Below are 12,462 nucleotides of genomic sequence, written 5' to 3'. Positions count from 1 at the left end.
GAAGAATTTAAGCACAGAAAGACTGACTGACGAGCAATGAGTCACTATGAAATTAGAAACTCTGCATTCAGACTGTTTGTTCCAAATGGATGAACAAAGCACCTCCTACACCATCCAATGACTTCACCACTTTGCCACTAGTAACACTTCTACGTATTAATACTTGCCCTGTTACTCTCAGTGAAACACTTCATCCAAGGATCTAAATGTATAAGAAGACTCTTAAACCACAACCAGTAGATATGAGTGCAAATAACAATTGGATAGTTGGTGTTAACCAAGTGCATGACTGTAACACAATCTGTTTTATGTTATCTAGTTTTATACATCAGAAATTCCTCCCAGTCTAGGGGGGTGTCTCCACAAGCGACTTACTCCGAGCTGGCAGTGTTTAGACATCATTAGGGATACACGACGTCATGGCCATCTCACAGCCACTCCAGAGTTTTGCGCCGAAAAACCAGTTGTGCTGAGACTACTTTCAGTCCGATTTTTTTCCTGCCCAGGGGGGTGTCTTTCACCTCACTGACCCCCACTCAAGGGTTTTTTCCCCAATGTTTTCCCTGCCTGTGTTCCCCTACTGTTTCCGCTATTTCAGGGCTGGCTGTCAGAGTTCTGCACTACCTCATGGCATTTACTTCACCTTGCCTACCACTAAACTCTGGTGGCCATTCACGCAAAGTATAGGTGTGCTCTGGGCAGCCTCTAACTTCTTTTTAAAAATTGAAGTATTAAACTGAAATAGCACTTTTGTCGGCAGTACCCAAACCTCTCCCCATCTCACTATTTCAGTATGTCACTACCTTGCATTTGTCCAGCAGTATCCATATCGCCTTTCTTACTACCTCACTAGGCCACTATTCGGAGGCATAGCTATTGCTGGACAAATGTGTAATAGTGACCTAGAGACACTGAAAACTCCTTTGTAGGTGTGATTTTTTAAACTTCTTCCTTTCTGGATGGGTGATTTCTTTCATGTCTATATGCCTCTGTCACGCATTTGCTCTATCACGCAATTGCGCAATCGCGTGATAGAGCAAATGCATGATAGAGGCATATAGACATGAAAGAAATCACCCATTCAGAAAAGAAGGTTAAAATAAATCACACTACAAAGGGGTTTTTAAGGTCACTAGGTCACTATCATGAATTTATCTAGTAACAGCTATGCCCTCTATCTCTCGCTATGTCACTATCGCATATTAGCACTATCGTGCAGTAGTGACGAAGTGAGAGAGTGGTTTTAGAGGGGGAGAAATAAAAAATAACTGGCGGACTTGGGCATAGACTGGGGAAGCGGTTTCCTCAGAAGTAAATCCCATTGTGGTCAATGAGGCTAAGATTCCATCCATCGCTTTATGGGAGAATCAGTGCAAGGAAAAAGGAGACCCTGGATGGGGTGGGTGGGGAGGCTTTCTTATTGGTTGAGCAGCCCCTGCCAGTCTGATGATGTTTACTCCAATCCCCCCACCCCATCCGGAAGTATGTTCTGTGAAGCGACTTATACTGGAGTGATGCACTTGCTCGTGGAGCCCTGTGAGGACCAAAGTGCACCAAAGCTGATTCCTTGGAAAAATCTGGGCAAGCCTCCCTTTGCTGTTGTTGTGGAGACAGGGTCCAGGTCAGTTTGGTGATGCTATGATGAACCCATAAAGAGAATGTAAATATTCTCTTACACAAATACCAGGCTGCTGAAAACAATATGAAAAGACCAAGCATGAAGTATCAGCTAAACCTGAGGAATCAGCTTTTTTCTTCTTGCGGGCTCTACTGAATGAAGAGAAGCTTCTCTTAAAACAAAACTTGCTGAACCTCAGGTGTTTTGTCAATTTATCCTGAGCTCTTTAAACTGACAAGATAAATTGTCCATGGACTCATTGATGCAGATCAGACTTAACAATAAGACAGGATTCCAGCGTCTTAGTGTTTAAGAGCAGTGTGCTCATGCACTCTATTGAATTGCTCTTGCTGCAAGGAGGAGTGGCTAAACAACCCACAGACCTTCCATCCATGGTCTGTTTATTGCTATGTGTGAATTGGGAAAGACAGGTTGCTTATCTGTAACTGTAGTCTCCAAGTGGTCATCTGTGTATCACACATCTGGGCTTTGTGCCTGCAGAGCCTCAATCAGGAACCTTCTATAGATTAGAAATGTTTTGGCGAGAACCCTCCCCCACTGACGCAGTGCACATGACCCTAGCGGGTTCCTGCCTATTCCCTCAGTTCCCTAAGACCGCCAAATGCAGCCTCAGAACCGAAGAAAACCTCAGTACCAATATCGAAATTGACACCCGAGTGGGGACAGTGGGTGGGTTGTGTGAATGCACAGATGACCACTCGAACAACTATGGTTACAGGTAAACAATCTGTCTTTTTTCTTCCTGGTCTATGTACATCACACATATGTGTGGTTAACAAGCTGACTTACTGGAGGCGGGATCGGTGTCCTACTGTAAAATTGCCAAAAGAATGGCACGCCAAAATAAAATTGCCAAAAGAATGGCACGCCGAAATAAAATTGCCAAAAGAATGGCACGCCGAAAAGTCAGCTCTGGCCTGAACGTCAAGCTTGTAATGGCTGATAACTGTGGATACCTTCAACCAGATAGCTAGTCAACACAGTTCTGGGAGAGGAACACCCCTACCAAATGTCACCAATATACCCATCATTTGAGTGGAATAAGTTTGGATTAGGTCCAAGAGTGGAAGTCCTACCAACTCATAGGCCAGTCTGATGGTATGCATCACCCAGGAAGAAAGCCCCTGTGATGACACAGGTAATGCTTTGCCTCTTGCTCCCTAACAGAGGAACAAGTGAGGTAACTTAGAAATGACTCAGTCTTTGAGTTGTAAAAAGCCAGCGCAGGGTGTGAAGGGAAGACGAGACTGGGGTTGAAGGTGACAGAAAGAAAGCTGGCAAAATTATCTCCTGATGAAGGTGGAAATCAGAAATAACCCTACAAAAGAATGTAACATCAGGATGGAGTACTACCTTGTCGTATTGGAAAGTCATACAAGGTGGATCAACATGCAAAGCACCAAGTTCACTTGTCCTCCGTGCCAATGTGATTGCCAATATAAATGCCATCTTCCAGGAGAGTAGGTTAAGTCCACAGCAGCAAGCGGTTCAAATGGCTTGGCAGACAAAGCCTGCAGGACCACAGACAGACTCCATGCTGGAACCAGGGATCAGACTGGTGGATCGAGATTGCGAACATCATGGAGGAACTGTTTTGCCACTGAATGTGAAAAAACTGAGACTCCATCCACTGGCAGATGAGAGGCAGAGACTGACGCCAGATACACACACAAAGATGATAACTTCAAACCCCTTTCATGAAGGAACAACAGAAACAGTTGCAATCTGGTGCAATGGGCACTGAAATGAATTGAACCCATGGAAGCCCACAAATGTACAGAAAGATGTCCACTAGTGGGCGTGAGAACTCCTCGTGGCCAGCTTACCTGCTGCCTCAAGTATATGCTGCACAGCATCCAGGATAGGACCAGCAGGAATGTTCAACGGACCCTCCAAGCCGTCATTTGGAGCATGTTGAGATCCGGATGACAGATCCTGTCTTGGCTCTGTGTAAAGAAGTCTGGGATCGATGGAAGACAAACTCCTGGAGAGACAGCTGAAGAAGCAGTGCAAACCAGGTTTGTTTTAGCCACCACGGGGTGATAAATATGCAGTCCATCCTATCCTCCCTGATCTTCACCAGTACTTGACCAAAAGTGAAAAGGTAGAACAGCAGACCCATCCATTGAAAAAGAAAAGCATCCTTCATTGAACCCAAGTCCATTCCCACTCTGCTGCAGAATCAGTGGCACTTGCTGTTCCATAAAAGGCAAATAGATCTGTGTCTGGCATGCCCCACAGGTGAAAAAGATCAGATGCAACCAACTCCTTCAACGTCCCCTTGTGGGATGCTGAGCAAGTCCAACAGAGGCCACTGGCAATGCAACTGTCCACTCTGGTGAGGTGCACTGCTATTAGCGCCATCCGATGAGGGACCCACCAATGAAAAATGTGGAGTGTGAGTTTGAGCAGAGGAAGAGATTCCATCCTGCCTTGCTTGGTCAGGTAGAAGATGGTAGTAGTATTGTCTGATGCTACTTGAACCAAGCATCCTCTTAGCTCTGTCTGCTGGAATGGTTGGTGGTGGTGACAGTTGAGGGAGGAAGAACAGCTCTGTTCCCTGCCTTCTAGGCTGGTCCTACCTGGCCATAGCATTGTGATCAGGTAAAGGCAGAGATTGAGTTGAGTGACATATAGATGAAGAATTACTGTCTCCACCTCACTCATCAATGGATGGCTACTATCATTTCAAGTAACAAATGCAAACCTAATATTGTACAAAGTAATTTCCTGGTTATTATATAAAACACAAAATGGAACTGGAGGAAACTAAGTGCTATAGCTCAGAAAGCAACTGAAAAGTCATTCAAATTAGGTTTTCCTGCCTTTCATTTTAAAAGAACAATGGAACCTGTGACCAGTGGGAACACAGGTATGTTAATGTGTTTTGAAACGTCTATTCTTCAAGACATTTTAAAGCCCTTGTAGTCTGATTAATACTGCTGATTGCTCTTCCCAGGTTTACGAATGTGGGTCTAAACAGAAACTATTCTGCTTCTTGCAGGGGAGCACTCTCTCTTTGGATGTATAGGCTTCTGTGATTTGTAGCCACATACGGTAGAAAGACTTCCAGCTGCACACAGCTCCACATGCTAAGGGAATTTTTTTAAGAGATCATAGAATATATCACAACTGATAGTAATAGAAACAGAATGTTATGCTGCTCAGGACCAAGATGATAAAATTAAGTAAGAAAACAAATAACTAAAAATGCAACTTATGATGCTCAGTGCAGCTTCTGATTATCTTTTTTAAAAGTATGTAATCTTTCCCAAGGGATAGATACAACATATAGTTACATAAAGAATTATAACTGAATGTTTTGTCATCTTACAGATTGCTCAAGTCTCTCAATTTCTAATCTGGGGGTTGTATCCAGTGCCTGATAGCTTCAGCTATTGGGCAGTATAGAAATGTAATAAATGAATGAAATGTAATGTAATATTAAGTACCCCTCCATAGCTAACTAGGGACTATATTAAAAAAAACACCCTTGAGTGTTTCTCTATTTCTTAATAGTTGGTCAGTTAATTAATTCAGTTAAAAGATTTTCCAAGTTCCTTCTCTAAGCTGAAGCAAGAAGAGTTCCTCCCCTTCCAGGTGGATACAAATCTGATCTGATTGGTCCACCTTCCACAGAAGTAGGAGTTAACCTTTTCCTGCCTTGCTGATCCACCACTACATGGTAAGTCCAACTTTCCAGTCTCCACACATCTTGGAGGCAAGATTCATCTATGAAAGCACATAAGGGTGCAATCCTATGCATGTTTAGACAGAAAAAAGTCCTACAACTTCCAGCTGTCTAAACATGCATAGGATTGTGCCCTAAATGCCTCCCATGCTTGGTAGGTTCCCCCTTTATATGCACTCACCATTGAAGTCTTCCCCATAAATGATGATGTCATTCTGCAGTTTTGCAGCCTTTGCATGGCTGGTGTAAAAAAATAAGAGATCATCTCTATTGGGAGTGTAAATATTAACTGAGGAATAAGTATTTTCATCAGTTGGACTCTATTATCATAGGTTAAGTGTTTACGGAAAATAATTGCTCCACCTCCTAAGATTTAGTAGACTCCCCTCTTCCCGCTACCAGCCCCACCTGTCTTTTTATAGGCCGCCCACCTCAGCTGTTGGGAAGTGGGTCCCTTGAAGAAAAGCAGTATCAGCTCTCAACTGCATGAACTTGCAAGACTACCCTAAAACCTTAACATTCCAAACAATTATCTTAAGCTCAACCATTAAATAATACTAACAGAGTGGTTACGGTCCAGAAGCAGACATGATCTAGTTGCCACTTGGAATACATACCAACACCTGGGTTCATGCTGCATATCCAGAAGCAAGAGAGTCAATGCTTGCATATCGTGAACCACTTCCAGGAAGAAAGACTAGATTTCACAAGATTGGGAGGTTAAAATTAGGAACAGAAACAAGAAGCATGTAATCAAATGTTAAAAAAAAAAAAGTACTGGGACACATTGAAAAAACAACAACACTCCCCCCATTATCCCGTTATTTGTTCCCCTTGCACTCCCCTCCCTAATGATGGAAGCCATCAGCTATTTGACAAGTCAGGATAGGGACAAGTTCTTCTCCCACAAAACCCTTTGGTAGCACTCTTTCCCTTATAGTTCAATTGAACAAATAACAGTCAGCAATTACAAACAGAAAGTATAACATATTTCAGTTTGACAATGTTTAATGATATTGGTTCAGTATGAGCATGTCAGTTTAGTGCGGCAATGTCATTCCAGTCTTTCAATCACTCATGCACTCAAGCTAGTCATCAGCAATTGTGCCAGCTGAAATTGTCCATCATATGTATAGAATAAAATAACAGCTCCATTGGGTACAATAACCTGGAACTGCAAGGTTCTGCCACTCTTAAGGCAAATTGTGTATTAATGTAGTTAACCATATTGTTATGTCTTCAAGTCTTGGACTTTTCTTCTCAACCCATCCTTCATTTCTTTGGCCTGGGACTCAAGAAATTACACGCAAATCAGAACCAGAAATGACAGGCTGAAAAGAAAATAGAGTAGGATGAAAGTAGAGTGGGAAAATGGAGAAATGCATCACTGGAAGAGACAAAGACAGAATGAGGGGATATGAAAATGAAAAAGCATGTTGTACTGCAATCCCATTTAATGATGTTGCAGGAAGAGCCCTTTCTGTTCCAATTCATCTTCTTGGTACAAGGACATTCTGTGCAATGACTTTCACGTCACCCACAAAATTGCTGAAGCCATACAGACTGGTGATTGCTTCAGCCAACTTGGAAATCCTTCCAATGTTTTGTGGAAGTTTGAAGACCGTGACATTTGTGACAAGAAGTCTTATCTCATCATTATCTTTAAGCCCTTGCCCAGGGTTTTAAAGGCTTTAAGAAATGTCAGAATGTTAAATATGGTCTCTGGTCTTCCTCTGCTAGAACACTACTTTGTTTGTTGCTGAACACCCTACTCTATACTGCCTATTGCTGAACATGCTAGAAACAACCTATGAAGTTTCCTAAACATGCAGTTAACTGTAATAACTCTAAGCAACTCCACTAAAGTCAGGATTTCTGAGGACACCTAAATTACTGAGAGCTTTGTTGTTTCTTATTGCCTTTTTAGATTGGTTTACTGTTTCTCCTGTATATTACTCCAATCCTGTTAGGGAGGGAGAGTGGGATTTAAATGATTTTAAATAATTAAACTCTATTACTCAAGAAGAATGTACAAGGCCTTGAAGAACTGAGCTTTTCTCAGACACTTTGAACTTGCACTCACACTTGTATTTATTTATTTTAAGTATTTATACCTGCCTTTTCCTTAACAAGCCCAAGGCAGCTAACAATGTAAGTTAAAACAATAACTCTGGGGTCTCCAACATGGTGCTCACAGACACCTCTCTTGATGCTGGCTGATTCCCTGCCCCTCTTGATTTTCATTTTCATTTTTTTAAATCTAAAACATTAACTGAAACAGTGACATGCTGCAAAGTTAAGGGCAAGCCTCCACAGCCACCTTTACTTCAAACAATGTCTGGGCCCCACGTGGCATCCTTCACCAAATTACTTGTCTCTGAGCCTCATCAGTTTGCTTTCTGAAATGGGTATTGTAGCAGAAAATGGTAGGTTCAAAAGAGTGGTTTTGCATTCTGGAGCTCACACCCCACCTCTGGTTTATATTTAGGTTCTTAGGCAAGTTATTTTTCTATAAGCCTTCTGTAAAATGAGTGTTTTGTGGCTGGCAATACCCATGGCAGCCATTTTGTGGGAGTGCCTACAACATTCAAAATTCCAAAGATGCCCACCAACTTAAAAAATGTGGGGACCCCTGCGATAACTTAACATAATTCTAAACTTACTCATCTCTCAAGCTATTCCTAACATTCTATATGATGGGTGAAACTGCAAAGTTCCTCACGTGCATATAGTCCAGTGCTGTATAGAAAGATTTATAGATAAGAAAAGAATATTCAAACATTATTTTAACAGGAGTGTTTCCTCTTTTCCATGTCTAAGGAAGACAAGGGGCTGGCTCCAGTGCATGCTGGCCTGGAGAGTGTGGTGGTAGAGATGGTGAAGAAGCTGCCCTGTCTAGACAAGTGAGAGGGGTAAGGAGGTGGTAACAAAGTGTGCTCAGTTGTTGTAGGTAGATATGTACAGACTGTGTAAAGTTAGCTCCATCTGTGTTTCGTGGATTGTCAGGTGCCTTTTGTTCTCTTGTCCGCTCAGAGACAAATGTGATTTTTTTTCTGTCATGTGGAAAAATACGTAAATAATTACTAAGAGGTTTTGTAAGAATTTACATAATTTACCTTAGTATGTAACATTTGGCATATTGTCCGCCATTCCGGTTAACTTTTCCTCAGCAGAAACTTGCGTATTTTCCTATGAATAAATATGCATAAATTTCAGGTAAGTAAAAAATAAAATAAAATCCGACAGTCCATGGACTCCACGTGGCCTGAGGGAGTTGCTCTACAGCGGATTCTGCAGGTTGGATTCTTAGAAATCTGAGCTCATTTTAGCCCGTCTTGAATTTCTCCAGGATCCCTAGCTGTAGGCACTAACCCAAAGGCCAGGAACAAAGCTGCTCTTTTCTTCAGCTGCTACTTGGTGACTTCCTGCTAGTGGTTTTCTGCCTCGTACTCCCATTCTCTTGCCCTGCCCTTTACCTTCAAGGACTCTGCCGAGGGAGGAAAGTGGGATTAGAAGGGAGAACAGTGAGAACTATTTCTCAGGAGGGAGCAGTCCTCAGGTACCACATTTGGCAGCAGAGGCTACAGATCACTCCTAGCACTCATGCCTCCTCATGGGAATCTCATGCACATCAAGGAAGGGGAAGAGGTAGGAGGTGAATTGTGGGCACTGATAAGCAGTGGTAAGTATCATGAAGCACAGAAGGTCCTTTTCTGACAGCTGAAGCACACAGCCTACAGGTGGCACTATCCATTGCAATCCCACTTCACATACATTCTTAGATGCCCTGGCAACTCAAAGGTAATGATGTGAGGTCATCAAGTTAACAGGACCTAAGGAAGGGAGTGGGAGAAATGCTAAACACATACGTTTGTTAACTCAGAAAGCTTTTAGCTGACATTCTAAAACTCACATAAGCCAGGAATTGTCCTTAGAGGGCAGGAGAGTGACCACGACAGTGCTATTATTTAAGAAAACAGCAAAGGAGAGAAAAGGCGGGGGGGGGGGATTCGGTCTAATTATTTTAGCTTCAGATGCAGGCAATAAACAAGGTTTTTTAGCCATCAATTTTGGAAGAATCAAAAAATCCAGAACTACAGCAATGCTTTCCAAAACTCTATTGGTATTTATTTTATTTATTTATTATTAAATTTATTAATCGCCCATCTGGCTGGTCACCCAGCTACTCTGGGCGATGTACAACATACAATAAAACAGTTTAAAACAATAAAATTCTACAATAAAAACATTTCCTAAAATACCCTAACCCACCCCAAATGCCTGCCTGAACAACCACGTTTTTAATGCACGACGGAAGCTCATTAAAGAGGGGGCATGGCAGAGTTCCCTAGGGAGGGAGTTCCACAGAGTGGGGGCCACCACAGAAAAGGCCCTCTCTCGTCCCCACCAGTCTAGCTGTCCTGGCTGATGGGACAGAGAGAAGGCCATCCGAGGCTGATCTTGTTAAGCGGCTTGTCTGGTGCTGCTGGAGGCGCTCCTTAAGATAGGCTGGGCCGGAACCATATAGGGTTTTAAAGGTCAAAACCAACACCTTGAATTTGGCCTGGAAAACAACTGGTAACCAGTGCAACTCCTTCAGCACCGGAGTGATGTGATCTCGCCGGCGGCTGCCTTTAATCAGGCGAGCCGCCGCGTTCTGTACCAGCTGCAGCTTCCGAACCGTCTTCAAGGGTAACCCCACGTAGAGCGCATTACAGTAGTCTAAACGAGAGGAGACCAGGGCATGTACTACTGATGGGAGCAGATGGTCAGGAAGGAATAAGAGGATTCTAACTTCTTTGTGCATAAAACCCAAAGGAAGATGAAAGGACTCCAGTGAAACTCGTTTGAAAGAACACCCACATTGGAGGTTTATTTATTACAATTTTATCCTACTCTTCCTCCAAAGAGCTCAGAGCACATATATGGCCCATCCCCCCGCCCCCAAATTCATCCTCACAGCTACTGTGTCAGGTAGGTAAGTGACTCAAGCGTAAACAACATACGAAGAATGACATACTTAAATGGTACTAGATGGTAATAAATACAGTATTGCACCTGAACATTTCACTTTCTGCTTGAGGAATGCTAATGTTAAAGGGCACAATCCACCAGGAAGTTCTACTGCACAAGTCTTAACGAAATGAATGGGAGCTGTGAAGCATTCTACAAAGCCCTAGCCAGCTTATTTTCTTTTTTTATTCATTCTTTATTCTTCCTTTTTTTAAGTGAGTGGAGAAACCCTCACAATAGGAAGAGCAGAGCCTGCATGCTGCCCTCTTGCTGCCATAGCACCATAGCAACATAAGGGCACAGCACAGGCCTTCAATGGACTGGGGTACCATTAGGCAGAAAGGTAGCAAGTGGTGTATTGGGGAGAAGGAAATTAGAGTCAAGGAATGAGTTCCTAAACGGTTGTACTTTGTGGTTTTAATTCTTGTGAACCACCCAAAGAGCTTCAGCTATTCAGCAGTATGGAAATGACACTCTCCCAGAGGATTGTTTAAGCTACTAAGGGCTCTGCCCCCTTCACAAACTACCTCCAGGGGACCAATGATGCTTGAAACAATGAAGGACGCAGCGCCTCAACCTAGTTTAAAAGATATTTTAGGTAGGTTTGTGGAATATGTGCCATCAAGGGTGTATTTCCTGATGCCAATTTTGCCCAGAATTTTCCCATAGAGCATGAAGAGAGAGAGGCAATTATACCACCCACCTTCTGCCAGTGCTGTATCACACAAGGTCACACCTGCACATTCAGCCCCATCATAAGCACTTTGGTGCTACTATACTATAGAATGGCAGTTGTGAGGGAGGAACAGAATCACTGAACTGGAAGCCCACTCCCTGCCGATGCAGGAAATCCACTGCTGCAGCACTCCTGATAGGTGGCCATCCAGCCTCTGCTTAAAACACACTAACGAAGTGGGTCTACCACCTTTGAGGCAGTTTAGCTTCTACCCTCTGTAACATCAGAAGACAAATTTGCTCCATCATCTTTCTGAGATCCATTCAAATATTTGAAGATGGCTATCACATCACCTCTTAATCATCTCTTTTCCAGGATAAACATACCCAACTCTTTTAACCTTTCCTCCTAGGACTTGGTCTCCAGGCCCCCCACCATCTTTGTCAGTCTTCTCTGGACATGCTCCATTTTGCTAATATTCTTCTTAAACTGCAGTGCCCAGAACTGGACACAGTTGAGCTAGACAGGTTGCTTACCGTAGTTCTTCAAGTGGACATTCAACTGTACATTCACACAACCCTCCCACCATCCCCACTTTGGTGTCAATGTCATCTCTTATTGGTACTGAGGTATTTTTTCTCCTTGGACTTGAGACTGTTTTTGCGGTCTTAAGGAACTGAGGGGAAGGCAGGAGCCCACGCGGTATATAATATGGATAGTGGGGCAGGGGTTCCCACCCAAACTTGCTCAGCTTGGAAGTTTCCTGAACAAGTCTCTGTGCAGGTGCAGAGCCCGTATGTGTGAATGCACAGATGACCACTTGAAGAACTACAGTTCTTCTTTGTGGTCTCTGTGCATCACACATATGGGTGAATAACAAGCTGACTTACTGGAGGTGGGTCAGTGTCTCACTGCAATACCAACGAGAGCACAGCCCTGCCAAAGGCACAGTCTGATCGAGCCCGAACATCTAGCCTATTGTGCCTTATAAAGGTAGAGAGTTTAGACCAGGTACCTACCTTGCATAGATCCACCAGAGGCACCCCTCTTGTAAACGCTGTAGAAGTCACCACTCCCCGTGTTGAATGTGCTCGGATCCGAGGCGGTAGGTCTCTTTTCAAGATTTGGTATGCTAATCGAATAGTCTGTACAATCCAGGATACTAGCCTCTGGGAGGATATTGGTAAGCCCTTACTATGCCCTCCATAGCATATGAATAGATGTTGTGACTTACGGAAAGACTCAGTCCTTGATTTATAAAAAGCCAGGGCGCTTTGGACATCTAGAGTGTGTAATCTCTTCTCCAAGTCTGAAGTTGGAGAAGGAAAGAACACAGGCAGTACGATTGATTGATTAACATGGAAGTCAGTCACTGGCAACCCATTCCAGTATTCTTGCCAAGAAAACCCCATGGAACGTATCACAAGGCTAAAAGAGATGACG

General features: G+C 43.3%; 1 protein-coding gene across 3 annotated transcripts in view; it reads right to left on the bottom strand.

The window, feature by feature from the left end:
* OTUD7A (OTU deubiquitinase 7A) overlaps positions 1 to 12,462 on the bottom strand; it is a 213,649-nt gene that overhangs the window by 110,159 nt on the left and 91,028 nt on the right. Inside the window, exons 2-4 of one of the 3 annotated variants that reach the window (XM_084816692.1) lie at positions 8,447 to 8,519; positions 5,948 to 6,027; positions 5,512 to 5,570 (exon numbers count right to left, since the gene is read on the bottom strand). The gene's annotated coding sequence lies outside the window, so the exon portion shown is untranslated. Of the gene's footprint in view, positions 1 to 3,465; positions 3,525 to 5,511; positions 5,571 to 5,947; positions 6,028 to 8,446; positions 8,520 to 12,462 lie in introns of those variants that run through there. The other 2 variants (XM_084816691.1, XM_084816690.1) reach the window with 2 other exon arrangements.

The sequence above is a fragment of the Heloderma suspectum genome, chromosome 11 (genome assembly GCF_057233095.1).
Source record: "Heloderma suspectum isolate Gila_16-S chromosome 11, 16-S_ref, whole genome shotgun sequence".
NCBI lineage: Eukaryota > Metazoa > Chordata > Lepidosauria > Squamata > Helodermatidae > Heloderma > Heloderma suspectum.
Note: the sequence above shows the minus strand (reverse complement) of the source record. Positions and strands in the feature narration are given on the sequence as shown.